General features: G+C 39.4%; 1 pseudogene; it reads right to left on the bottom strand.

Moving 5' to 3' along the window:
* Positions 1-8,586: 8,586 nt before the first annotated feature.
* LOC131752926 (DNA topoisomerase I, mitochondrial-like) lies at positions 8,587-26,026 on the bottom strand (annotated as a pseudogene).
* Between the last annotated feature and the right edge of the window lie 1,374 nt (positions 26,027-27,400).

The following is a 27,400-nucleotide window of genomic DNA, read 5'->3' as shown; positions in this document are numbered from 1 at the left end:
TTTAAATTTTAACAAGAAGCATACGTATGGGAGTTATTTATCAATCTGGTACTATTCACTTGAAGAATGGACAGGTGTCTGCATGGCTAGGGAACAGTCTACAAGTAGTTAAAAGCATGAGTCACTGTGCATCAAGGCCACGGAAACCCTGCTTTTGCCCGTAGCCACCGCATCACTCAGCAAGAACACCGCCGCACCGTTAGTAACATTGTGCAGTTTATCCTCTAACGTGGGAAAAATGCTAAGTGTTCTTGAAACAAACAAACAAAAATGCTGGCTTGAAAATTTTCCTCTAGAAAATCTGAATTAAAATGGAAACGTACTGCATAGATCTATTCTGGTACAGTCACGGGGAGACGCTGACCAGACCTTTTTACTCTCAGAATTAATTGCCATTTTTCTTTATGAGATGTAGGGAAGGTTAATGAAAAAAATTTTTTAAAGGATAAATCCTGGCATATATGTTTGTTGACCCAGTGTTGGCTTGTTTGCTATATGTCTTCTTAAATCCATGCCCTAAATCAAGGCAAACCTGCATATGTTTCAACTTCCCATGAAGATCGCTGTAAGGAAGATAAGGTTGCGTGAAAAAATTTGACCTTGGAGAATTATGAATCATTAGAGACTCTTGATTTGATACATGTTAAAGTATCGGTGGTAAAACTAAAAAAAAAAAAAAAAAAATCTTTCATCAACGGGAAGACTGGGAATGAGTTTTTCCCAGACACTGTAATAGAATCTGATCAATGTATGAGAGACCCTTACAGTAAAGACCCCTATAGTCAGCCGTAAAACAAGTGACCTAAGAGACACAGTTAATGAATCTCCTCAGCTGTAGCCTGAAACACCGAGGCACAAACCTTAAATGCCCTCAGGGTGACATAAATTATTGAGCCAGGAGGCAAGAGAGGATGCCTGTCTGAAGGCTTTTTATCTTCCTTTTTGAGGGGAGGGGCTGATTTTGTCCTCAGGTTCACCGGTAAGTGGTCCACAACCCCCGAGTCCCCACTCCAATATGTCCCTTGCCTGGCAGAATTTTGGGCAGCTCTCCTCAGTCATTGTTCTGACTTTAAAACTATCCGAAAATGCCATTTGTTTGCCTATTACATGAATCAGGGTCCTTACAATGTGTGATGTCAAAATGGGACCAAATCCATCTGGGCATGGATCTTGTTACTCAAGATTATCTTTATGTAATAAGGTATGATTTTCTGAAATTGCAAATAAGATCTGTATTGAAATGCATTGTCTTTTAGAAATGACATTTAAATAAATTTTCATTCAAATCAGCCATTGTTCATCCGTTATCTAATACAAGAATTTGTTTTGTATTTTGTCTTCTGAAGGTGAATAATGTGAAATGTTATTACTATGTAAGGGAGTCCTGTAATAAAACCCTGTGCCGCTTCCTTTAAAGAATAAATCAAAGTGTATTTACTGTCATTCGATCAACATTAAAAAAACTCATCTCCTGGCCCCAAGACTTTTTTTGATGGGCTGCCGCCGAAGAATTACTTAAAGTCTAGAATCTGTCCTGTCCACCTTTGTGGACATTCGTATATCTGGAACCTGATTATAATTATGTCTTTCTCAGTTACCTACTTTCTTTCTTATACCCTCATAGCTAAGCTAACATCTACTTTAAAATATAATCACAATTCCATTCAACATAAAGATTTCAATTGTTTTCCTTGCCTTATTTATGTGAACTTTACCGACCACTTAATTTAAAAGAATTCCCACTTTGAGTACCCAGAGTGTGTGTGTCTGTGTGTGTGTGTGTGTGTCTGTGTGTGTGTGTGTGTGTGTGTGTGTGTGTGCACCTGCTTTTCACTATCTTATACTGGTATCATCCGTCAAGTCAATCTCAAATTTTATTTGACAGGCATGAAAGAGAGAGATAGCTTAAAGGTTCATATTATTTAATTATGGTCATTTTAATTTAAATCTTAAATCTTCGGCAAAATGATTTACCATAAAAATGATGGGTTACTGAAATAATTGGGTCTATTTACCCAGATGCAGAATCATGGCCATACTCTCCTGAATGTGATGTTTGATCACACAGATCAGTGGAAACCCTCCCGTCTGTGGAGCAGTTAGCGTCTCCAGCGCTGGTCTCAACTCCACCGCTCAGTCCTGTTCACAAAGCACCAGGAGGATCCGTCAGAGCAGAGCTTCCAGAGGGTGTACTGGACACTGTACCGTCCTTCCTTCAAAACTCTTTCCTACATAAATGCTTATCGCTTAATGTTTGCTCACTTATTTACTAGACTTCATGAGTTAATCGTTATCCTTCCAATAAACCATTGTCATTTTACATGTATGACCTTTCTTTATATAATTTATTAATTTACTTACATTCTAATGTAAGAAGTACATTATATATACTTCGAACTCGATAATAAGCACCCCCAAAAGCACCTTCTAATCCAAGAGCTAGAATATTATCAAAAACTCATATTTCCTTGAGTACTTCCAAACCTATGTCCCTGGCTTCTCTTTAAAACAATAAACACAGGAGTTTACTTATTGTTTTTGATCGAAGTATAGTTGATTTCATTGTTATGTTAGTTTCAGGTTTACTGCACAGTGATTCAGTTATATATATGTATATATATATGCACACATATATATATACACTTTTTCAGATTCTTTTCCCTGATAGGGTATTTTAAAATACTGAGTATAATTCCCTGCACTATACAGTAGTTCCTTGTTGGTTATCTGTTTTATATATAGTAGTGTGTATATGTTAATCCTAAACTCCTAATTTATCCCACATGATTTTATTTATTTATTTATTTATTTATTTTAATTTTTTTTTTTTTGCGGTATGCGGGCCTCTCACTGTTGTGGTCTCTCCTGTTGCGGAGCACAGGCTCCGGACGCGCAGGCTCAGCGGCCATGGCTCACGGGCCTAGTTGCTCCGCGGCATGTGGGATCTTCCCGGACCGGGGCACGAACCCGTGTCTCCTGCATCGGCAGGCAGATTCTCAACCACTGCGCCACCAGGGAAGCCCCAGGGAAGCCCCCACATGATTTTATATTGGTCACCCCTTTGGGGTTGTTTTCTAGTGTAGGTGAATTATTGTACATATTCAATGCCTGCAAAATATATTGTTTAGTTTTCCTTAGTTTTGAGTTTCACAAAATGGCATCAAACTCTCTGTTGGTTATTCAGACTTGATTTATTGTTTCAACATAATGACACTAATATTTATCCATGTTAGCTGAAATTATTCCATTGTGAAAGACACCACAATTTATATATTTTCAGTCAATGACATTTGAGTTATTTCCAGTTGGTCTTTTTTCTTTACAATTAGTGCTGTTTTTACATGTTTTGTGGTGCACATATACTAAAGTTTTCCTTGGAGATATTGAGCCTTGGCGTGAAATTGCTAGATTGTAAAGAATGCAAAATTCAGCTCTACGTTGTTTTCCAAGTGGTTGTACCAGTTTATAAATTCCCACCTCCAGTACTAAAGAAATTCTTGTCGTGTATACTGACTTTGTCAGACTGTTCATTTTCGTTACACAAAGGTAAAATTGAAAACACCTTCTCAGTTTGCATTTTTCCATCGTTAGTGAGGTTGAGTAACTGAGTTTTTGGTCATTGTGTCCCTCTTAGGTGAAATGCCTGATCATATCTTTTGCATTTTTTTTTTTTTTTTGCAGTACGCAGGCCTCTCACTGTTGTGGCCTCTCCCATTGCGGAGCACAGGCTCCGGACGCACAGGCTCAGTGGCCATGGCTCACGGGCCCAGCCACTCCGCAGCATGTGGGATCTTCCCGGACCGGGGCACGAACCCATGTCCCCTGCATCGGCAGGTGGATTCTCAACCACTGCGCCACCAGGGAAGCCCCTCTTTTGCATATTTTTGTATTCACTTTGTTGTTGCTTACTAATTACAGTTGACCCTCGAACAACACAGGTTTGAGTTGGATAGGTCCACTTAGATGTGGACTTTTTCTGTAATAAATACTAAGACACTACAAGATCTGCCGTTTTTGAATACTTGGATGAAGAGGATATGGAGGAACCACAGTTATGTAGGAAACATGGATATGGAGAGCTGACTTAAATTATACTCGGATTTTTGCCCTCGTGGAGGGTTGGTGCCATGAACCCCTGCCTTGTTCAAAGGTCCACTGTATTTAGGAATTCTTCACACATTCCATTGTTGCTTTTATGTGTTGCAAGCATCTTCTCCCAAACTTGTAACTTGTATTCGAATTTTCTTTGTGGTGTCTTCTTATGCAAATAAATCTTAATTTTAGTGTAGTCACATTTTAAAATACCTTTCTTTAGGTTGGCGGTTTTATTCAATTCTTGCCCTGGATTCTCTATTGCCTAAATTTCTTTCTAAAAGTTTTAAAGTTTGTTTTGAACATTTAAGTTCTCGGTCTATTCAAGGTGGATATTTGCACATGATGGGTGTGAACTGGGACCGCTTTTCATTCTCCCCCACACTGGGGTAGCTTATTTTGAGGGCTTGATTTGTTAAGCAACCTTTCTTTCCACAGAGTCAGCGATGCTGATGCTGACTCTGTGCATCAGATTTCCCTATGTGCGTGGGTATGTTCCTGGGAACGTTCCTTTGGTCTCTGTGACTTCTGCTGCATCAATGTATACTGTTCTCTGTTGCCCTTGTCTGTTAAGGCCGTTCTGCAGACCTGAGAATATAAAAGCATCCATTCTTCCATGTCTTAACTTGCAGTGGCTCGCCTTCTCCTGTGTTTGGTGATCTTTGTGAAAACATCCTTGACTTTAATCTGTGGGAATTTATCACAAGCCCAACTTAGGGAAACAGTCCTCCATCGGGGCCCGTCTCTGCTTCTGTTGGTAGTCAGAGAACCTGTGCAGGATGAGAATTCCTTGTTTTTCTTTTTGTTTTTGATGTTACTTGCTAATATGATTCTATGTTGCTTTTGTTTGTTTGTCTTTGTTGTTGTTTTAGTACTTTCAGTCAGCAGTGTGTACTGAGAGCCTACAATGTGCAAAAATAAATGTAATAAGATATCACGTCTTGGGTGTGTTGAACATTTAAAATATGATAGGTATTTTCGAACATGTGGTACATGCATTATCTCCTTTAATCCTTCTAACAACCAGATGAGATGACTACTATCATTATCTGCAATTTATGGGTGAGGAAATGGAGGCTTTGAGAAGCTAGGTTTAACTGGCCCCAGATCGTCCAGCTATGTGAAGTTGGCACTTACTTCAGAGCCGACGCTCCTGAGTATTATGTTGTGCTGCCCCAAAGGCAAACATGCGTCACTAACACAGCCCCTGTGTCCTAATCTCAGCTCAATCTTACTAACCGTTCAAATGTGCTCATTGATATGACCATGTGTGACATTCTATAATGACTAGTAAAAGCAGGAATTTCAATACATGAAAACAGGAGTGTGATGTGCCCTGTTGGTTGCAGGAAATTTCTCTGATTCCTAAAAGAATATATTTTAAGATATCCAGTCTTCCTCCACGTCGCCAAGTATTTCTAAGGAAGCTGACCCCATCCTCTGATCCAGTGGGTCTGCAGGAGTCTAGGGAGTCCAGTGGTCAGAAAGCTAACCCTTGCCAAGGGTTGGTATGAAAAAGAAAAGGTGGCCAAAATCAGGCCAGTGAAGCACAGGAGAAAATCTTTTAGAGCACGAGAAGTTGTCCTTTCCTGCTGACACAAGAGATGGAAAGGTAAAGCCTCTTTCTGCTACTAGTTACTATTGGCTCCCGGTGATACGTTACAGCCATTTGTGATCACAAGAGGAGACCAACTATAGGATGAAGCCAGAAGCAGAGATAGTGGAATACAGACTCAGTGGAAACTACTAATCAGACCTTACTGGGTACCCTACCCCCCCCTTTTTTTTCATTATGAGAAATAATACATTACCTTTTGATTGGTAAGCCAGAGTTTTATGACACCTGTTGCTAAATCCATTATATCTGATGAATGGTGGAAGGAACTTTATGCACGTATTGCTAAGTGAAAGAAACCAATCAGAAAAGACTACATGCTGAATGATATCAACTGTATGACATTCTGGAAGAGAAGAAAAAAAAAAAACAACTATGGAGACAGTTAAAAGATTAGAGGTTGCCAGAGTTTGGGGCAGGGGAGGGTATACAGGCAGACCACAGAGGACTCTTAGGGCAATGAAAATACTCTGTATGATACTATAGTATGACTACATGTCCTTATACATTTATCCGAACCCAAAGAATGTACAACACAAGACTAAACTTTAAGGCAAAACTATGGATTAGAGTGATTATGATGTGTCGAGGTTGGTTCACCAATTATAACAAGTGTACCACTCTGCTGGAGGATGTTGATAACGGGGGAAACGATGCAAGTGCAGGAACAGGGGGCATATGGAAAACTCTATAGCTTCTTAATTTTGCTGTTAACCTATAACTGCTCTAAAAAAATTGCCTTAAAAAAATCTTTTCAGACTTTGTAAAGTAAAATTTAAAAAAAGGAAAGATAGTAACAAAAGTTACTTAACTCTGGGAGTAGAGGTAAGAATGTTATTAAGGATGGGAATTTAGGAAGTTTTTAAAATTACTGGTAATATTTTATTAAGTTAATTAGTGTGTACACCAGTGGAGCAGCATCTCCTTGGAATTGAGACCCTTAGCACCATGTGTGCTATGGGTCTTATCCCCTCCTACTTTATTAAGAAATATATTATAGGATCATCTCTTCTTTCTCCTAGATGATCAACATTTCCCTTATAAATGTCCTTGTTCCAAAGTTTAGGATTGTGAAATATAGAGACTGTCTTCTACATAAAATATTCATAGCACTTAACTTAGTGTGAAAGTTACTAAAGATGCTGTATTAATTGTTTCTTCATTTTCTGTATTGCATGATGGTTTGACATCTTCAAAAGCTTTCTGGCCAAAAGACAAACCCATTTCTTAACGATAACAACGTGCTGAGCTGGTAGCACATTTTTCATGTGCAAACCAACCAATCCAAGTCTATGGCCTCAACCACTCCCTCCCTTATCTATTTCTCACAAACCAAGCTCCAAGCCATCCCTGGGCCGGGTACCACCAGCGAGACACCATCCTATAGCCCAGGCTTTCCTGTAATTATTCAGACCTAAACTCTTTACTCTGATTTGTCTTGCTTTTCTCAAAGAAATCCCAGTAAAGGCTATGAGCTGGAATTTCCCCTTGTTCCTGTGTTCTCCCACCTGACCAAAACCTGGGGCTTCCCCTATGGCCCTGCGTCTCAGGTGGTGGACACAGGTCTAGGACCTGTGTGTATAATCAACTCTTCCTTCTAAGCCTCATTCTTATTTCCTCCTGTGGCTGCCGTGACATTACCGTACCACATCCAACGTTTACATTCTTAGAACACATGTCAAATAAACATGTGTATAGTCTTGCATTTCCTATCAAATAAATCAAAATTCTTGATGCCTAAATGTCTACTGGTAGCTTCTACAGGGTTTCACTATTTTGTGTATTATGTACATAATATATAAATATTTCTTTACCTTGTGCTCAAAATATGTTTTTTAAAGTGAGCTCAAATTTTTCACTAGTTTTTTAAATTGATGCTTAACTTCTCCCCACATTTGGGCAGACTTTTGATTTTTATTTTATTTTTAAATTTTTTTATAAATTTATTTATTTATTTATGGCTGTGTTGGGTCTTCGCTGCCGCGTGGCGCGCGCGGGCTTTCTCTAGTTGCGGCGAGCGGGGGCCACTCTTCATCGCGGTGCGCGGGCCTCTCACTGTCGCGGCCTCTCTTGTTGCGGAGCACAGGCTCCGGACGCGCAGGCTCAGTAGCTGTGGCTCACGGGCCCAGCCGCTCCGCGGCACGTGGGATCCTCCCGGACCGGGGCTCGAACCCGTGTCCCCTGCATCGGCAGGCAGATTCTCAACCACTGGGCAGACTTTTTAAACCTTCAAATATTACAAGGCTATTGGTTACAAAGAGCCAGCTTCTGTGTACAGGTCAAAGCATCTACACAGAGAAGTTGAGTTTCTCCATGGAAATTCATGCGATTTGTCAAACTTGTTTGGAAACCAACAAATTGTAAAATCAGCTCGGGATTACTTTTAGTTTGTCTGAGAAGCAACTTCTTAACCTAATGGATCCTAAATCAATGTCATTTTGTTGGAACGAAGGCCATGAAGGTGGGAGGAGAGGAGGAAGCGGCAAACTTTTTTCGTAAACTTTTGACTTAGATCAAGTGTTACAAAAATAACGATAAGGCGTGAACAGCCATCTAGTTTACTTTACTTTAGTGTAAATTTGGCAGAATTGTCTAATATGGTTCCTGGTCTGATTGAATTTCATCTGGGAGGCTCTTAACATCCTTCCACATAAAAATCACCGTCAAGCTGCCAGAATGTCCCCACTGACTTGTCTGGCAGCATGGAAAGCTGTGGCCTCACACATGCACCAACAAGAGGGCGGGCTCCCCGAGTTTGCAGGGACCCGATGTGTGCCTCCTGAGACAGCTCTTCTGTTGTCGTTGTTGTTGTACAAAATTCCCCTATCTGCTTTAATGGTGAAAAAAAAGAAGTTCCAACGAGGCACAGAGATGCTCATTTAGAATTCAAAGTCTTCGCCTGCCATGTCGAGAGCCCAGGCGAACCTCTCCCTCTGTGTCGTGTTGTAGATCTTCCCCACGGGCACCCCAAGCCTCTTACACCAGGCGACACTGATCCGGGGGTCCAGGTAGCTGAGCTTGGACGTGCCCAGGGCCACCTGCTCGCCTTCCTCCTTGTCTGTGGCCGGCGCAGTCTCCCGAGCTGCCCCTCCAGTTTCTCCAGCAGCCGTCCCCTCTTCTCCAGGAAGCTCTTGGACCTGCCGGCCCCTCGGGATTTGTGGTCGGCCCTTGCCGTCTGCAGCTCTGCCTCGACCTCGGCCATCTGCTTCTTCTTCGCCTCTGTCTTCGACCAAAGAGCCTGCGGCGACTCGTCGAAGGTCTTGGGAGCTGCCGGCTGATGGTTGCAGAGAAAGGCAACGGCCCGATTTGCACGGTTGCAAGGGGGAATCTCAGCGGCTACGCCGTCTTCAGCTCTGGTCAGCGCTCTCAGCGGGCCCTGCGGGGTGAGGCTGGCGTGGCAGGTCCGCAACACCCTGGCCGTCGGGCCGTCCGACAGGTCCTCCAGGTGCTCGTTCAGGCTGGCGGTGGTCAGCCTGTCAAAGAGCTCCACCGCAGGGCCTTTGTTCTCCACGAACGGCTGCAGATTCTCGTACACCGGCTTCTCCACCGGCACTTCCGTTGTAGTAGCGCATCGCGTCCTTTCCCGGGAAGGCAAGTCCACGACGTACGGGCGGCCCTCGGCCTCCGGCTGCAGCTGCACGTGTTCCACGCGGAGGGAGAAGCAGCCCACGTGTCGGCCGCGTCTCGCCCTCCTCCTTCTCGTGCGCGGCTCGCGGCGCCAGCTTGTCGACGAAATAAAGGGCCACGGCGCGTCGTCTCGCCTTCGTTTCTCGGGACTTCCAGCCGGCCCGGTCCTGAGCACGGATCTCGCCCGCCACCCCTTTCAAGCGCCGGCCGAGCCACTTCATGCTTCTCCCCGTCTCTCTCCCCCTGCGGCTTGGGGCTGGGGTTCAGCATGACGTACTTGATGGGGGCGCTGCACGTTCTCTGGCCACGCCGCGACCTCCTCCCAGCGGTGACCTACCGGAGGCTCGGGTGCTTCGGAGGCCCTGCTGCAGTTGACGCTCACGTCCTCCGGCCGGACCCTCCCTCTTCGGCATCCCCATCTTGGGGCGGTCGCCGCGGCCCCGGAACAAGCCGGGGGGCTCGGTCTTGAAACTGCCGATCTGCTCTCGGTGCCCGTCTAAGTAAGATACAGCCCTTTGACGGAGTCAGGCCAGTGCACTTTCCACGCGGGAAAAGTGTCGTCACACCACAGGAAACACTGTGACAATATCTGACGTTAGGGGTTCTGTGGGACCTGAGGATGGATTCTAAACCCTAAGTTCCTAAGTACACACAGTAGAGGGCCACGGTGGAGTTTTCAGGAGTGGCGAGGGAAACGCCACTTTCATTTCTGTGTGATATTGAAGCACTTATTGTATCCAAGAGTATCCATAGTATCAAACAAGCACAAAAGCTCAAACCTGTATCGAGTACTATGCTTGCAAAGAATGGCCAAAAAAACATGGAGCGTACTAAAGAGCTTACTTAACACGCACGACCGATCATTTAAAAACTGAAAACCGGAAACTTTCAGTGCCTATCGGGCTTTGTTCAAGAACGGGATGAGGGACTCCGAGAAAGCGTCAGAGGAGACTGTAACACCCTTTTCCTTTTCCCATTCCCACCTCTGCCTTTACTGCAAACCATGGCAAGCAGCCACGCTGAGCCCCAAGCACAGACCAGCTCTGCTTTCACCCAGAGATTCCACTCCAGGACCCAGGGGACAGGAGTGGAAGCTAAATGCAGCTCAGGTTTGTACATTGAAGCCAAATAATTGGTGAGTTTGGCCAAGATTCAAGTTCATTCTGAAGCATTAAATCAAAGTGTTACAGGCTCGGTTCCAACATTTAGAACAGACCAAGTAGTGAATTGCGTTACCTTCCTTTCCCTGTAATCAATCTAATCTAGGTGACAGAAGCAAAGAAGTGCCAGGACCTGGCCTGAATGGCAAAAAATAAGCCAAAGAATTAGAACAGTAAATTTCATTGTTAACAGCCCTTCTGAGTAAGGAGGAGGTATTGAAGAAGGAAAGGAATTAATCCAACAAAGAAGACACATGGAGGAGAAGGGAAATACCCATTTCAGTGCAAAATTAGAGAATAAGAGCAGGAATAGGAAAAAAGCGTGGGGTGGGGGGGGAATCTTAACACACCCCAAAAGTTGGTCTAGATTGTAAGAGACATCTGATAGAGGAGTCTGAACTTGGAGAAAAAAAATGAACGGAGGAAGAGAAAACAGAAGAGACAAGAAAACAAATTGGAGCAAAGGTGCATTCCCACAGGACACTGGAAGTGGAAGCTGGCAGGAAGCGATCTTGAACAAAGGTGGTAGGTCCTGGCTGGAAAGAGGTGTGTGGCAGGGGCGAGGAAAAACTCTGAGAGCCAGAGACATGAACTCTTTGGTTTTTAAGCATCGAAAACAATGAAGTTATTACTTGGAGGAAAAAAATAATTCGTTAAATGGATCAATAGCTCTCAGTTCACCAGAGATAACACTGAAATACATGAAGGGGAAATAAATGTAAATTACACTTTCCAGATCAAGATAATTTTGATGAACAGAATTACAGTCTCTAGCACAACACACACAGACTTAGGAGAATATTCAACGAAATCTGAAAATTTTTATACTTAAACGGCAGATGTGAGGAAACTCAAATGCACTTTCTTTTTGCAAAACATAGATTGGACTGTCTTGATTATAGTGACACCAGCCTCCATTTAGTGCCTGCCAAGGAAGACTCCTTCAAGGAAGAAAGTTTACTCTGCTGACACATGATGCAAAATGGGTTTTGGTCTAAGAGACAGAGAGGGATGGCTAGAGGTACCTGGGGAGGTGGAAAGGGGGTGATGATCCTCACTAACGAAAAAGATGCAAAGACACGACACTGTATCATTCAAGCTGCCCAAAGCAAAGATGAGTAACAATACTCAGTGAAAGCCAGTAACACGCAAGCACACGACATACTACATGTTATTGCTCTAAGTGGAACATGACACTGTTAAACGTTTCACCTTTATGAGAAAACAAACATTAAATCAGTTCTTTTCCCTTTTCTCCATGTGAAAGTCCATCTTATCATTCATGAAGGCTGGAACATTTCATCTTTTTTTCTGACAGATTCTTCTGCTCTCTTTCTAGAAAAGAACTGAACTCAGGGAACTGTACAGCCTTCTCCACAGATTCTAAATAATCCTGACTCCATAGATTATCTTCCAGCAGCTGTGAGGAACATAAAGCTTTTCCTAGAATATGGGGGAGGGAGGAATTCTGAAGCATACTATAGGCAGTTTTTCCCCAGCTCTCATGTGATTTTTAAGAGCCAGCCGGTCTGGAAAACGTTGAATTTGTTTGTAGGAAAGGTAAACACTGCCAAAATCAACAAGTTCCTTCCTTAGGGGGCTGTAGAGAAAATTGGTCTACAGATTAAGACAGTTCAGACAACTTAGGCTGGAGTAGAAGTGAACCCCCTCGGCACTCAGGTCTTACCCCAGAACTGTATTAGAAAGCTGATAAATCTCTGTTGGAGTAATTACAAACTGGGTACTCAAGAGGTAAAGGAAATTAAAATTGATCTCGTCTATAAATATCTTAGACAAAGTGAGTTTTTTTAATGAATAAGTAGGCCAAGAGGCTTAGTGAATTGCGTTAAATGGTTCGGGCACACTGGCTAGATTGCTTGTTCTGTGTGTCTTAACTGTGATTAGACAGATATAAAATGGTTTCATAGGTGATTGGTTACAAGTCAACAAAAGTGCTTTGATTAAAATGGAACAGCTACACATTTTCTGCATGTCCTGTAATTAGGGCTGCCAGATAAAAAGCAGAACACAGCTTCATTTGAATTTCAAATAAACAACAAATAATTTTTTTAGTATAAGCACGCCCTAAATATTGCTTGAGACATACTTGTACAGAAAGAATTGTTCACTGTTTATCCAAAATTCAAATATCACTGTACATTCTCTGTTTTTATTTGCTAAATCGGGCAAATTTACCTGTAATACCTATAAAATAGGGTATGTGTTTTTTATACTCCCACTCCCCAAAGCACACTGAATTCATATTTGAATAAGTTTAGCCAATACCAATGTATAGAACCATAAAGATTAAGTATTATTTAGGAGATGAAAATCCAGGCAAGGTTTTCTAAGAAGTTAATTATAAGAGTTACTTTAGGGAATTGAATTTCCTGAGTTTTCTTCTAGGTTGCGCTTTATAACTATCTGGGGAGTTTTAAAAATCCAGGCTGCAGCTCAGACCGATTAAACCAGAACGTCTGGGTGGGATGCAGGCAACTGTACTTTTAAAAATTCCACAGTGAATTATTGCTGCCAAGGTGAGAATCACTGCTCTAGACTGATTGGTACGAACTGCCAACCTGTGATCACAAAGATAAAGGATGAAAAGGGAGCTGATGTTTCCAGACTGTCACTCAGGGTAGCACAAGTTTGGCTGCTTTTGCCCCTGCCTGCTTTGAAATTTATAAGAACATTCACATTCAGCTATGGATGGGAGAAAATTGAAGGACTGAGAAATAGTGAAGATGAGAAGGTTTCTGAAAATCTACATCTTCATGTGGTACATATATACACAATGAAATATTACTCAGCCATCAAAAAGAATGAAATAATGCCACATGCAGCAACATGGATGGACATAGAGATTATCCTACTAAGTGAGGTAAGTCAGAAAGAGAAAGACAAATACCATGTGATATCACTTAAATGTGGAATCTAAAATATGACACAAATGAACTTATCTATGAAACAGAAACAGACTCACAGACATAGAGCACAGTCTTGTAGTTGCCAAGGGGGAGGGGATGTGGGGGAGGGCAGGATTGGGAGTTTGGGGTCAGCAGATGCAAACTAGTATATACAGGATGGATAAACAACAAGGTCTTACTGTATAGCACAGGGAACTGTATTCAATATCCTGCAATTAACCATAACAGAAAAGAATATGAAAAGGAATATATATATATATATATATATATATATATATATATACACACACACACACACACACACACACAACGGAGTCACTTTGCTGTACAGCAGAAATTAACACAACATTGTAAATCAACTATACTTCAATAAAATTTTTTTTAAAAAGAAAAAAAAAGAAAAGTCTACATCTTCAAATATAGTAGCCTATGAACTTTCTCAGGCTGGGTTTTATGGACACAACTGTTAAGCAAAGTTAAACACCCATAAATCTCTGCTCTTATCAGGGGATTAAAACTATATGGAGACATATATATTTACATTTACAGTGCGCAGAGAGAAGTCACAAAGTATATATTTCAAGTACATATTTCCCCATTGTTTTTTTTTTTCTGCCAAAACATTACCTATCAGTGTCAGCTATAGAATTCTGAAAAATTACCAAAAGACCCAACCAAATTCACTACTTTTAATTCAAATGATGGGCTGCAACTCCAGTGTGCTCTTAAATTACTAAATGCTGCAAAGATCACTAAGGTTAGTTTTTCTCTGTCATTGTAACTGACAATGTATTGCCTGAAGGTGAACATAGAGCATTCTTTCTGTATTTGTCCCGGAAGTTGACTCATACGCCTGCTGCAGTGCTGCATGCTTTCAAGCCTTCCTTGTCAGAAAGCCTGAAGAACTGTTATATTATTAAAACCCCAATCCTAGCACTTACAAAGAGAGTTCCAAAGCCAGCCTCCATATCTTATCACATACCACTGGCTCCACAGTGCATTTTGACACAGAGTATATTTACTTTCAACACTGACAGCCTTCCCTTTGCTCTCCTCTGGTACCCTAAACTCTCCGGGATTTAAGGATCCCATGTATACTTTGCAACAAGGTGTTTTTGTAGTTTCAACCCTGAAAGGGATAAAGAGTTAACTACATGTTTCATTAATAATGGAGGACTGAGAGTCTCTAGATTTGTGCTGATAGAGTTTTTAGTTCTCCTGACACGAGAAGAAGAGATAAATAGCAGAAATCATAAAATTATTTCATGTTTTACTTCATCTCCAGCCCACTATGAACACTAAGGTCTGTCTACACGTACACGCGAAATGTTTTCCTTTGATGCAATTGTGCCTCAGATATTAAGGGGCACATCTTGGTTAAGTGAAAAGAGAACTGAGCTGTCACCAAGTTCATCTCCAAATGTATGTGATCATATTCTGATTCTGTTCCCCATCCTCTTCTCTTCCTCTTCTGTATGTTCTCAACCAAGTCTTTAATCACCTCCTATGTGTGTGTTACCCTCAAATATGTATTTCCATCTCTAAATTCTCTTTAAGTTACAATTTCATTTTTCCTGTGGTCCATGGAATATATCTCAGGTCTGTAGACTCGAAATCTTGAAGAAGCTTTAACACATCACGCTTCACATAATCAACAAGTTTACTCTCCCATTCTTCTTTCACAAAAGCTTACATATACTTCCTTTCATACACACATATTCCTACTGCCAACTCCCTGTGTCAGGCTCCGTTAGCTCATAACCAAACTATTACGGCAACTTCCTAATTGAGCTCCCTTTATCTACCCCATATGGAGTCCTGATAATGACACTCCCAAGGACAAAGGATTTTAAAATTTTAGAATATTCTCATTTTCCACTGACTAAAGAGCGCCATGCTCAAGATACAGAAATGAGAGTCTGGGAATAACAGTAGAGAGGGATCCTAGCAAATACTTTGGAATCTCAGTGGGAATGGTGGAAGTTTATGCCCTAGGAGTGTGGAACATCCAGGGCTTGATTTAGCCATCAAAAACTGCAACCTAGCCTTGAGTAAATCCAATTCCTGATCCGATTAATGTCATCTGACCCTACTGTATGGTTCTAGGACAGGTTAGAGTAAACCTACTTGGAAAAAAAGGCAGTAACCTCCAGAACCCACAGAATGGCTGTCATTTACTTAAAAATTTACTAGACATCCCAGGAATCATGGCCAAGAGAAAGCACTAGAAATAAACTCTCATTTAGCCAAGTTGTTAAAGTTATCAAAGATGGACTTTCAAACAGCTATATTGAATATTTTTTCAAAAACAGATGACAGAGTAGAACATTTTACTAGAGAATTGGAATCTATTAGAGAATAAATAAAAATTCTAGAGTTGACAATGTGATAAACTGAAATTTAGACTTTGATAGATGTGCTTAATGAGGAGATTGATATAGAACATGAGAGGATTAGTGAACTCATCAAGAGAAAAATGGTGAAAACACAGTCGGAAGCATAGAGACCAAAGCAAAAGAAAGAATAATACAGATATGAGCATATGTATTTGTGTATCTCTGGACAAGCCTCCCTCTATATATAACATCTATTTATATATTTATCTATCTATATCTATATTTATATGATGTGGATAAAAACTATAATCTACATAATTAAAGGCTCAGAAGAATAGAGAGGGAATAAAGGAAAAAATATTTGAAGAGAATGAATTAGATCTTAGAAAAGCTGTGGACCTCAAGCAGGATAACCACACACCCCCCCCCAAAAAACCCCCACAACTAGTCACAGCATAGAAAAATTACTGAAAATCAGAGACAAAAGAAAATAGTAAAAAACATTCAAAAAAAAATACTATCATTAAAGGAGCAATAATGACATACAGCTGATGTCTCAATAGAATATGAAATCAAGAAGACAATGGACTATCTTTAATGTAATAAAAAGAAAGCAACTGCCAAACTAGAATTCTATATCTAGAAAAAAAATCTTCAAAAAAGTTATAAAGATATTTGAATACATACAAGAACAGAGAATTTGTTGCCAGTACACTGAAACTAAAAAAAAAAAAAAAAAGTTTTTCTTCAAGCAGAAGGAAAATGATCCCGGGTAGCAGCAAAACAAAAATGCAGGAAGAAATTTAAAACAACAGAATGTATCTCAGTGATTGGAATGTAGTATAATGATTGAATTTTATGACCAAATAGAAGAGGATGGTTCTTCATTTTGAGGGGTCCAGTATCAGCCTCCTTAGTAAGTGCTATGTCTTTGTGGGCAGGAACTTTTCTTCTTTCTTGTATCACTAGTGACTAAAATGGTGACTAGCATATAGTAAGTGCTCAAGAAATATCTGGTAATTGAATGACTAAATCAATAGTGTCTACAACTTTGCACCACATTTAAAAACCTTGGGCAATAATCCACGTGACTTTTGCTGCCCAGATACAAGGAAATGATGGACTGAGGTGAAAATCTATGCTTATTTGAGGGGGAAAGGAAGAAGGGAGGAAGGGAAGAGAGAGAAACTCACATAATAGTTTGGAACTAACACTGAGAAAGAGAAGGGTAATGCTCAGCCCTTTTGTACCCTCCAGTCTTGATTTGTTGGAAGGAAAATTTTACAGCTGTGGTGCAGAAAAGGCAGTCAGGTTTCCCTTTGGAAATATTTAGCCATTTAGTATTTGTGGATCGATACTTTTTGAAAGGCCATAGTAACAATTTTAAGAGCAACACAGTAAGGCTAATAATGCCCACAATGAGATTTTATCATCAAGAAAAGGAATGAAGGCTAGTGCCTATGTTAGCAGATTTGTAATCAGTGAGACTCGCTCTGTTATCCCGTGAAGCTGGAATGGAATGGCTGTGGTTGTAAGTGGATAATGTGACTGCCTGCCACCGTCCCCTCAGGGTGCCAACAGCACGGCACGGCGATTATCATTCCAGGGTCGTCATGAGCTCCCCTGTTCTCTCCTGCAAGTTTGGGGAAAGATATATTGCTGTCACCACACGGTAACAGTAGACAGTATTACACAGGCAGGCAGAGAAAAAGGAAACAGACTTAAATCTTTAGAAAACTAACCACAGCCTCAGTTATAAGTTTCCAAAATAAGTGGTTGGCGAGTAAGAGCCTAAAATTGTCAGATCTCTTATTTAGTTGGGCCTTGCATTCTTGTCCTGGTGTTTGGATAACAAGAAAGCATATGTGTTGATAGATTACTTGTTACAGAATTGGGCAGAAAATAACCCCCCAACAAGTGTAACTCCCTTTAAACCACTGAAGTTTCATACAGTTGGTGCTAATTGTCTAAATAATGCATCCACTCCATGCATAAAAAGCAAATACCAAACTGCTGCTACTATTCATGGTTTAAATTTGGATTATTTGAGAAGTCCACACTAGTCTAGCGTAAACTGAGCTCAAGGGGTGATAAATTCTTTCTTTCAAATTCTGTCATTTGCTCTATATTTCTGTAAACAAATTTTGGAAAGTACACACACACACACACACACACACACACACACACACACACACACACACAATCCTGTATAAAATCCCTACCTAGGATCTTCCTCATTAGTAACTGGCATGCTTTCATAACTCTTTCTCAACCAGTGAGCTTGGTAAATTAGTCATTTGAGACTCACGTCTGTCCTTGTTTGTCACGTTTACGTCACAAGGGTGTTGGAAGGATTAATTAGTTAACATGCAAAATTCTTTGAAGATGAAAAGTGCTGTGAAATTGCTAAGCGTGCTCACATTCCTTCATAGAACATATATTTCCTTTTATATTTGTAAAAATACATCCACCTCCCGTTAACACTTTTTGCTAGGATTATGTACTAAGATTGCTTTTTAGAAGATTGACTAGCCTTAGCTTTTCCTCCTTGAGGCTCGAAATATTTATTTACCTACAGCCTCATTTCTCTTCTTCTCTGTTTTTTCCTACTAAGTATTAATTTTTTTTCTTACTGAGCGATCCTAATATTATTTATGAAATCCTGTTTCCTAGTTATTTTTCCTACTTACATTTTTTTGTATTCATCGCAACAGTGGACTGGTATACCTAAAGATCACGAACGAGAAAAGGAAAAGTCACTACTCCTAACTTTTAGAGGCTTAAGCCATGAGAATCATTAGTTTGGTTCAAATGTTATAGTCCAAAGGGCAGGCAAGTCTATCTGTGCAATTCACTGCAAGAAAGAAGAAATTGCTTTTTTCTCAAGACCTAAATTTTCATCAAAAGGAGTTATTTAAAATGTCTTTTATGAAAATGAAATATATATTCAAGGAAATCTGATGAAGTGTCCCCCACTCCCACCTTCTGACCCTGGATGCAGCTAAGGGTACCTGCAGCTCATGAGCTGAGGCTCTGGATGCCAGAAGAGGTGTTCCTCTAGCAGATTAAAAGGCTCATTTCCAGTAAGCACCTAAATATAGAGATATTCACCTAGAGTTATCACAATTATTTTAACTACCTAGATCTGTAAAACAGAGATGATCATCTAGGATAAACTCCTGAGATTTTCTTCACAGCTCTATGAAGAATCCAGCCATTATATTTCCACTACTTTTTTGACACTTTCTATTTTGATTATAAAGTGGGACCTTGAGACGTTTAAATGTATCAGCTTTTTAAAAGAGGTGTTCTTCATATTACTCCTAAAGGATATCCTCCCCAAGAGATTATGGTACTGACCAAGATCTTTTTCATAAACAAAGGTTACAAAACACAGCTACATACAAATGCTTTTCACTTTGTGTAATGAACTTAATTCTGCTAATATTTAAGCATATTCAAATCATATATTTCTTATGCTTCCTGTCTCAGATAGACAACCAATGAAATATCCACAAAATAAAATGGGAAATGACCTTGGTACAATATATTTACGATTATTGTATGTAACATATATATATACATATCTTTAATTATAATACTATTATAAGGAAGCATATTTCACAAGAAATTTCATTTCCTTTTCTTTTTTTGATAAAAGTTGTACATAATTAATATATACAATTTGATGAGTTTGGAGATAAATAAACACCCATGGACCCATCACAACAATCTATGCCATAAAACCTATCCATCACCTCCTGAAGTCTCTTCAAACCCTCTTACTTCTCCTCCTCCCCTTTCCTCCTATTTTTCTTCCTCCTCTTTCTTCTACCATAATTATTAATACTATTAGTATCAGTATTAGTATTTTGTGATTAAAGTACACAACATAAGATCTACCCACAGTAAATTTTTAAGTGTACAATGAAGTATTGTTAAAAGGCGAAAGATTTATGCGTTCTGAAGAGAAACCAGAGTATACAATGAAGTATTGTTAACTAAAGACCCTATGCTGTACAAATCTCTAGGATTTATTCATCTGGTATAAATGAAATTTTGTACTCTTTGACTAATATTTCCCCATTTTCCTCTCCCCTCTGGCAATCACCATACCACACTCTGCTTCCATGGATTTGACAATTTTAGATTCATAATGTAAGTGGTATCACAGTCTTTGTATTTCTGCATCTGGCTTATTTCATTCAGCATTATATCCTCCAGGTTCATCTGTGTCATTGGAAATGGCAGAATTTCCTTCTTTTTTAAGGTTAAATTACATTTCATGGTATGTATATGAAAAAACATTTTCATGGTATGTATATGAAAAAACATTTTCTTTTCCCACTCATTCATCAATGGACATTTAGGTTGCTTCCATGCCTTGGCTATTGTGAACAATTCATCAATGAACGTGGGAATGTATATTTCTCGTTGAGATCCTGATATCAATTCCTTCGGACATACTCTCAGAAATGGTATTGCTGGATCGCATGACGGTTCTGCTTTTAGTTTGTTGAGGAACCTCCCTACCGTTTTCCATAGCAGTTGTGACACTTTATAATCCTATCAACAGGGCACGAGTGTTCCCTCGCCAACATTTTAAATATTTTTTCTTTAATAAAAGCCAACCTAAAATGTGTAAGATAATATCTCATTGTGGTTTGAGTTTGCATTTCCTGATGATTGGTAATGTTGAGTGCCTTTTCATATATCTGTTTTTATATGGCTTCTTTGGAGAAATGTCGATGTTCTTTTGTCCATTTTTTAATTGGGTTATTTGTTCTCTTACTATTACATTGTAGGAGTTTCTTATCAGATATATGGTTTGCAGATATTTTCTTCCAATCTGTACATTGCCTTGCTGTTGCTGTTTTTGATTGTTTCCTTGGCTGTGCAAAAGTTTTTTATTTTTATTTAGTCTCTCTTGTCAATTTTTGCTTTTGTTGATGTGCTTTTGGTGTCATAGTCAAGAAATTATTGCCAAGGCTACTGTTCACAATCTTTTTCCCTATGTTTTCTTCTAGGAGCTTGATGAGATGCCCTTGCAGATCAGTCAGGAAATGATGGGCTACAGAAAGTACAATTCCAGGACCATGACTATCCATATAGGAGAGATAAAATTATACCCTAACCTTGCAATGTACAAAAAGATCAATCCCAGGTGGAATAAAGATCTTGTAAACAAGCTCATAGAAATTCAGAAGAAAATATAGATTATCTTTATGACCTTAGTGTAAGAAGAGATTTCTTATACAGGACAGAAAAAAAATGCAAATCATAGGGAAAAGATTAACAAATTCAACTATTTTAAAATTAGAAATGGTCAAATATCAAAAGACATAAAAATTAATGGATAAATTATAGCATGGTCAAGTACATTTGCAAAGTTTAAAAGTAAGAGATAATTAAAATCCAAAATATATGAAGAATTAATAAATAGAAGGCAAACAAGACCTGCAAATAGGCAAATTCACAGATGAAAATACCCAATGGCCAATAAACCTAGGAAGAGAGATTCTCAGTAATAATTGGAAAAATGCAAAATAAAAGAACATAAGAAACATTTCAGATTCAACAGACTGGCAAAAAATTTAAAAGTTTGAGTACACCAAGTGTAGGTAAAGATAAGAAGCAATTAGAAAATTTTTACAGCACTGATGGGGTTATAAACTGTCTTAACTACTCAGGGGAGATATTTGGCATTATCTATTAAAACTGAAGTAGGATGCCCCAAGACCCATCAATCCTATTTCTAGGTATAAATACTATAAAGATTCCTGTCTTTGTGGGAAAGGAGGCATGCACTAAAAGACTTGGGGCAGTATTTTTATAGTTAAATTCTGAGTACAAACTAAATGCTAATCAGGAAAATGAGAATAAATAAACACATTGTGTGTATAGACACATGATGGGATATTTATATAATAAAATAAATTTGTTACAGTTACATGCGTTAGAAATCTCAAAGACCCGTTGATGGGGAAAAGCAAGATTTACCAAAATACATACAGTATGATGCAATTATACAAAGTTAAAAATATGTAATATATTGCTTAGGGATTTATACATATAGAGTAAAACTGTACACACTTCTTGAGACTAATAAATAACAAAAAATTTTATAGTGTTTACCTCTAATGAGCAGCAAGGGAAATGTGATCAAAAAACAGTTTATCCATGACTTCAGTGGTATTTATGAGGTTTTAGTTCTTAAATGGGGTGAAGTATACATGGATATTTGTTCCATTATGCTCAATAGCTGAAAAAGTCTGAATGCCTGAAATTTTTTTATGAAAGAAATAAAGGAAATAAAACATAATCAACTGGTTTTTTATTTAATCTCTAATATTTATTTATTTATTTATTTGAATTATACATATATCTGTATTTTTTTTAATTGGGTTATTTTTGTTTTACAATGCTGTGTGAGTTTCTGCTGTACAGCAAAGTGAGTCAGCTATATGTATACATATATCCCCTCTTTTTTGGATTTACTTCCCATTTAGGTCACCACAGAGCACTGAGTCAAGTTCCCTGTGCTATACAGCAGGTTCTCATTAGTTACCTATTTTAAACACATTAGTGTATATATGTCAATCCCAATCTCCCAATTCTTCCTACCCCCTTTCCCCCCTTGGTTTCCATATGTTTGTTCTCTACATCTGTGTCTCTATTTCTGCCTTGCAAACTGGTTCATCTGTACCATTTTTCTAGATTCCACATATATGCATTAATATACAATATTTTTTTCTCTTTCTGACTTACCTCACTCTGTATGACAGTCTCTAGGTCCATCCATGTCTCTAAAAATGACCCAATTTCATTCTTTTTTATGGCCAAGTAATATTCCATTGTATATATGCAACACATGTTCTTTATCCATTCATCTGTCAATAGACACTCAGGTTCCTTCCATATCCTGGCCATTGTAAATAGTGCTGCAATGAACACTGGGGTGCAAGTGTCTTTTTGAATTATGGTTTTCTCAGGGTATATGCCCAGGAGTGGAATTGCTGGATCATATGGTAGTTCTATTTTCAGGGTTTTTTTAAAAGTTATTTTTAGCATTCAGGATTTCTTTTTTAAATTTTATTTATTTAATGGCTGTGTTGGGTCTTCGTTTCTGTGCGAGGGCTTTCTCTAGTTGCAGCGAGCGTGGGCCACTCTTCATCGCAGTGTGCAGGCCTCTCACTGTCATGGCCTCTCGTGTTGCGGAGCACAAGCTCCAGACGTGCAGGCTCAGTTGTTGTGGCTCATGGGCCTAGTTGCTCTGTGGCATGTGGGATCTTCCCAGACCAGGATTTGAACCCATGTCCCCTGCATTGGCAGGCAGACTCTCAACCACTGCGCCACCAGGGAAGCCCTATTTTTAGTTTTTTAAGGAACTTCCATATTGCTCTCCATAGTGGCTGTATCAATTTACATTCCCACCAACAGTGCAAGAGTGTTCCCTTTTCTCCACACCCTCTCCAGCCATTTATTGTTTGTAGATTTTTTGATGATGGCTATTCTGACTGGTGTGAGGTGATACCTCACTGTAGTTTTGACTTGCACTTCTCTCATAATTAGTGATGGTGAGCAGCTTTTCACGTAACTCTTGGCCATCTGTATGTTTTCTTTGGAGAAATGTCTATTTAGGTCTTCCACCCATTTTTGGATTGTGTTGTTTGTTTGTTTGATATTGAGCTGCCTCAGCTATTTGTATATTTTAGAGATCAATCTCTTCTCTTTTGCTTCGTTTGCAAATATTTTCTCCCATTCTGAGGGTTGTCTGTTTGTCTTATTTATGGTTTCCTTTGCTTTGCAAAAGCTTTTAAGTTTCATTAAGTCACATTTGTTTATTTTTGTTTTTATTTTCATTACTCTAGGAGGTGGGTCAAAAAAGATCTTGCTGTGATTTATGTCAAAGAGTGTCCTTCTTATGTTTTCCTCTAAGAGTTTTATAGTGTCCGGTCTTACATTTAGGTCTTTGATTCATTTTTAGTTTATTTTTGTGTATGGTGTTAGGGAGTGTTCTAATTTCATTCTTTTACATGTAGCTGTCCCGTTTTCCCAGCACCACTTGCTGAAGAGACTGTCTTTCTCCATTGTATATTCTTGCCTACTTTGTCATAGATTAGTCAACTGTTTTTTTTAAAGACATTTTAATTCTAAGAAGAAAATAGTAGACATGAAATATAATCATAGCATACAAGGATGGGTGTATGTCTCAGCCTTGAACAATATATACAGTCATAATTGTAAACACTGGATGTTAATTTAAGCAAAATTTTCAATATAATATGCTTTTCTTGGGAAGATGGGGGAATGGACATACTTTTGTAGCAAAAAGTTTGTGTAGATAAGCCAAATCATCTTCTTTCATAATGGCAACCTAAAACAGAATATCAAAACTCAACATTTATTGAGGAATACTGAGGTACAAGAAGAATCAGATAAAAGTTAAGACGGTTGCCTCTGGGAAGCAAGATACAGGGGTTTGAAGGGGTAGACAGAAGACTGCTGTTTTGAAAGATAAGCTTTGGAGGACTGTTTGAGTTTTAAACAATTTTTAAATATGTGTTTTAAAATATGAGTTTTTAAATATATGTATATTATTCAATAAAAATAAATTTTAATTAAAAAAGTAAGACTCCATACAGAACAGAATCTGTAACCTCAGTTGAAGCTCCACCTAACGTTGACCTATATGTTTGGTTTGAGCCCCTTCTGTTCTCTGGCATTCTTCTGTTTGTTCATGCACAGTTATCCAGAAAACTAATACTACATCTGTCAAATGAACATTTGGCTACAAAATCGTAAAACATCAAAACAATTAAGAAAAAAACTATAATTCTCACTCCCTGAGAAATCCAGACCAAAGAGTATGTATGATTCATATATACATTTAAAAACTGGGCTCCATAACTGTGACTGCTCATGTTACCAGCCATTTGTGGAAAAGCAGAAAATAGAGATGCAACAAATGATTAGGTAATCTTGTTTCCTACAGGATGTATTCTCAAGTGGGTTTATACAGCCTGTCTTGTTTTGAATGAGTCAAGAAAGGGAGTCACTCAGCACTGCTACCCAGGGAAATCTATCCTGTGTCAGCAACAGAGCACCTGCGGTGATGCCATCCCTCGTACAGAGGAGAGGGACTAAGAAATAGAAACCACTGGAGAGAAAAAGAGAGACAGGGAAACACATTTCTGAAAAGGCATCATTTGACACCAGCACACCATGTCATTTCCCAGGATTGAAAAGACTTCAACTCTATAAGGAAACTACTTTTTCCAAATCCAAATTCTCTGCCATTTCACCTACATTAAAGACGATCATGGCACATGGGGATTTAAGAAAAAGTCAGCAAGACCCCTGATTCCAAAAAATACTTTGTCAGGGTGAAAAGCAAGATGAGAAAATGATTCATCTTGCAAAAATCAAGAAAATATTTTTATTCTATTCAGCTGCATGTGAATAGGTAAATATAGTGAGCTGCAATGCGAAAACGGTATGGTGCTAAATCATCATTTTTACCTAATTCTGCTTCTTCTATCCCAGAATGATCCTTCTTCCAAGATTCACTTCCTTAGGTTCTTTTAGCAGCAAAGACATAGTGAATGATGGACTCTTTTTTTATTGCTTGTCCTTCACCAACTTGAGACCTTCACACAGTTTACACTTCCTTTATTGGCTGCTGTGATAGGTTGTGACACTACCCATAAAAATAAGATCACAATAGAGATGACTGTAATTACTACTACTACTACTAGCTAACATTTTTGAGTATTTACTATCATTCTGAGCATTAAACTTAAATTACCTCTTTTAATTCTTACAGTGAAATTCACATTTCCTGGCTGTATGACCTTGAGCATAATGGCTGGGTACCTCAATTTTCTAATTTACAAAAAAATGAGGGTAACAGTAGTTAGATAATAGTTCTAACTCAAGAAATTGTCATGAAAGACTAGGGATAATAATAGTACCTTCGCAGAGTTGTGATGAGGATTCAAGTTGGAATATATACAGATGCTTTAAACAGTGCCTGGCACATACAGTCAACACCATATGAATGTCATGTACATTCATGGTCATCACTGATCTTCATCGTATTCTTCTTAATTACTTAAACAGCTAATAGTTATCTTTGATTCTCTCCCTTACCCCCACACTGAATCCACCAGTAAAGCTTATTGGCTTTGTTCCAAAACATACCCCAAATCCCATCACATATGCACGACTACCAAGGTCCCCTAGTGGGACCAGCCTCCATGATTTCATGTTTGACTGTCACAATCACCTCCCAGTGGGGAACACAGAGCCAGATCGCACCGTATGCCCTGAGCCCAGGTATTCTACATTCTGCATCCTGGTTTCCTCACCTTCACATTTAATGAGGATAGTGCAGGTGCCCACTGCACAGGCTGCTATGAAGATGACAGGGGTTCATAGGTACAAAATGCTTACCCTGGTGCCGACACACACTCCTGGTTAATGTTTGTTTCACGTCCCTTTCTTCCTCCTCTACCCGCCCTCACTCCTGCCATCACCCGCTACTCTCCAGACAGTTCTGCTCTTCATCTGCTCTTTGAAGAAGCCAAGTTTGCTCCTGCCTTGGGACTTTTAAACTCACTGTCCTTTCCACCCAAAATGTTCTTCCGGATCCAGATCCAGATCGTCATGCTCCTGGCTCCTTCTTGTCTAAATGAGCTTAAATGTGTCCACAAAAACCCCTTCCCTGACCACCCAATCTAAAGTAGACAGTGTTACTCCCTGTTGCATAATCCAATTTTAATCCTCTGGATAGCACTTTCCAGTATCTAATTTTATACATGAAGATTTACTTATCAGTTTACTAACCTATACACATATACACACACACACAGAGAGAGAGAGAGGGAGAGAGAGAGAGAGAGGGAGAGAGAGAAAGAGGAACCCAAACTCTATGAAAACCAAGATTCTGCTTGTCTTGTCTTCTGCTATATCTTCAAAATCTAGATTAGTCTCTGTTCTGTATTTTTATTTTTTGACTGTGTTGGGTCTTCATTGCTGTGCACAGGCTTTCTCTAGTTGCAGCGAGTGGGGGCTACACTTCATTACAGTGCGCGGCCTTCTTATTGCGGTGGCTTCTCTTGTTGTGGAGCACGGGATCTAGGTGCGTGGGCTTCAGTAGTTGTGGCACATGGGCTCAGTAGTTGTGGTGCACGGGCTTAGTTGCTCCACGGCATGTGGGATTTTCCCAGACCAGGCCTTGAACCCATGTCCCCTGCATTGGCAGGCAGATTCTTAACCACTGCACCACCAGGGAAGTCCCCCCTTTTCTGTATTGAGTGCTTGATAAGTATTTATATTTTTCTGACGGGACCTTTTATTTAAGGATATCTTTAATTACTAGCATCAGCTAAGACTAATAACATTGAGTCTGATGTCTTTGAAAAGTTAACACAGCAATGACAGGGGTTAATGAATATAGGGATGGTAAAGGTATTTCCATTATGTTCATATCTGAGTTGACTAAAGCATACAACATAAGTGTTAAATATGCATCATCTTTCTATTCAGGTGCTTTGTAACACAAGATGTGATTTAACCCATGAGTTGTGTAAAACCTCTCTCTAAACATAATGTCAAGAGACAAATCAATACATACGTAGC

This window comes from Kogia breviceps, chromosome 3 (genome assembly GCF_026419965.1).
Source record: "Kogia breviceps isolate mKogBre1 chromosome 3, mKogBre1 haplotype 1, whole genome shotgun sequence".
Classification (NCBI taxonomy): domain Eukaryota; kingdom Metazoa; phylum Chordata; class Mammalia; order Artiodactyla; family Physeteridae; genus Kogia; species Kogia breviceps.
This window is presented reverse-complemented; position numbering and strand designations above follow the sequence as displayed.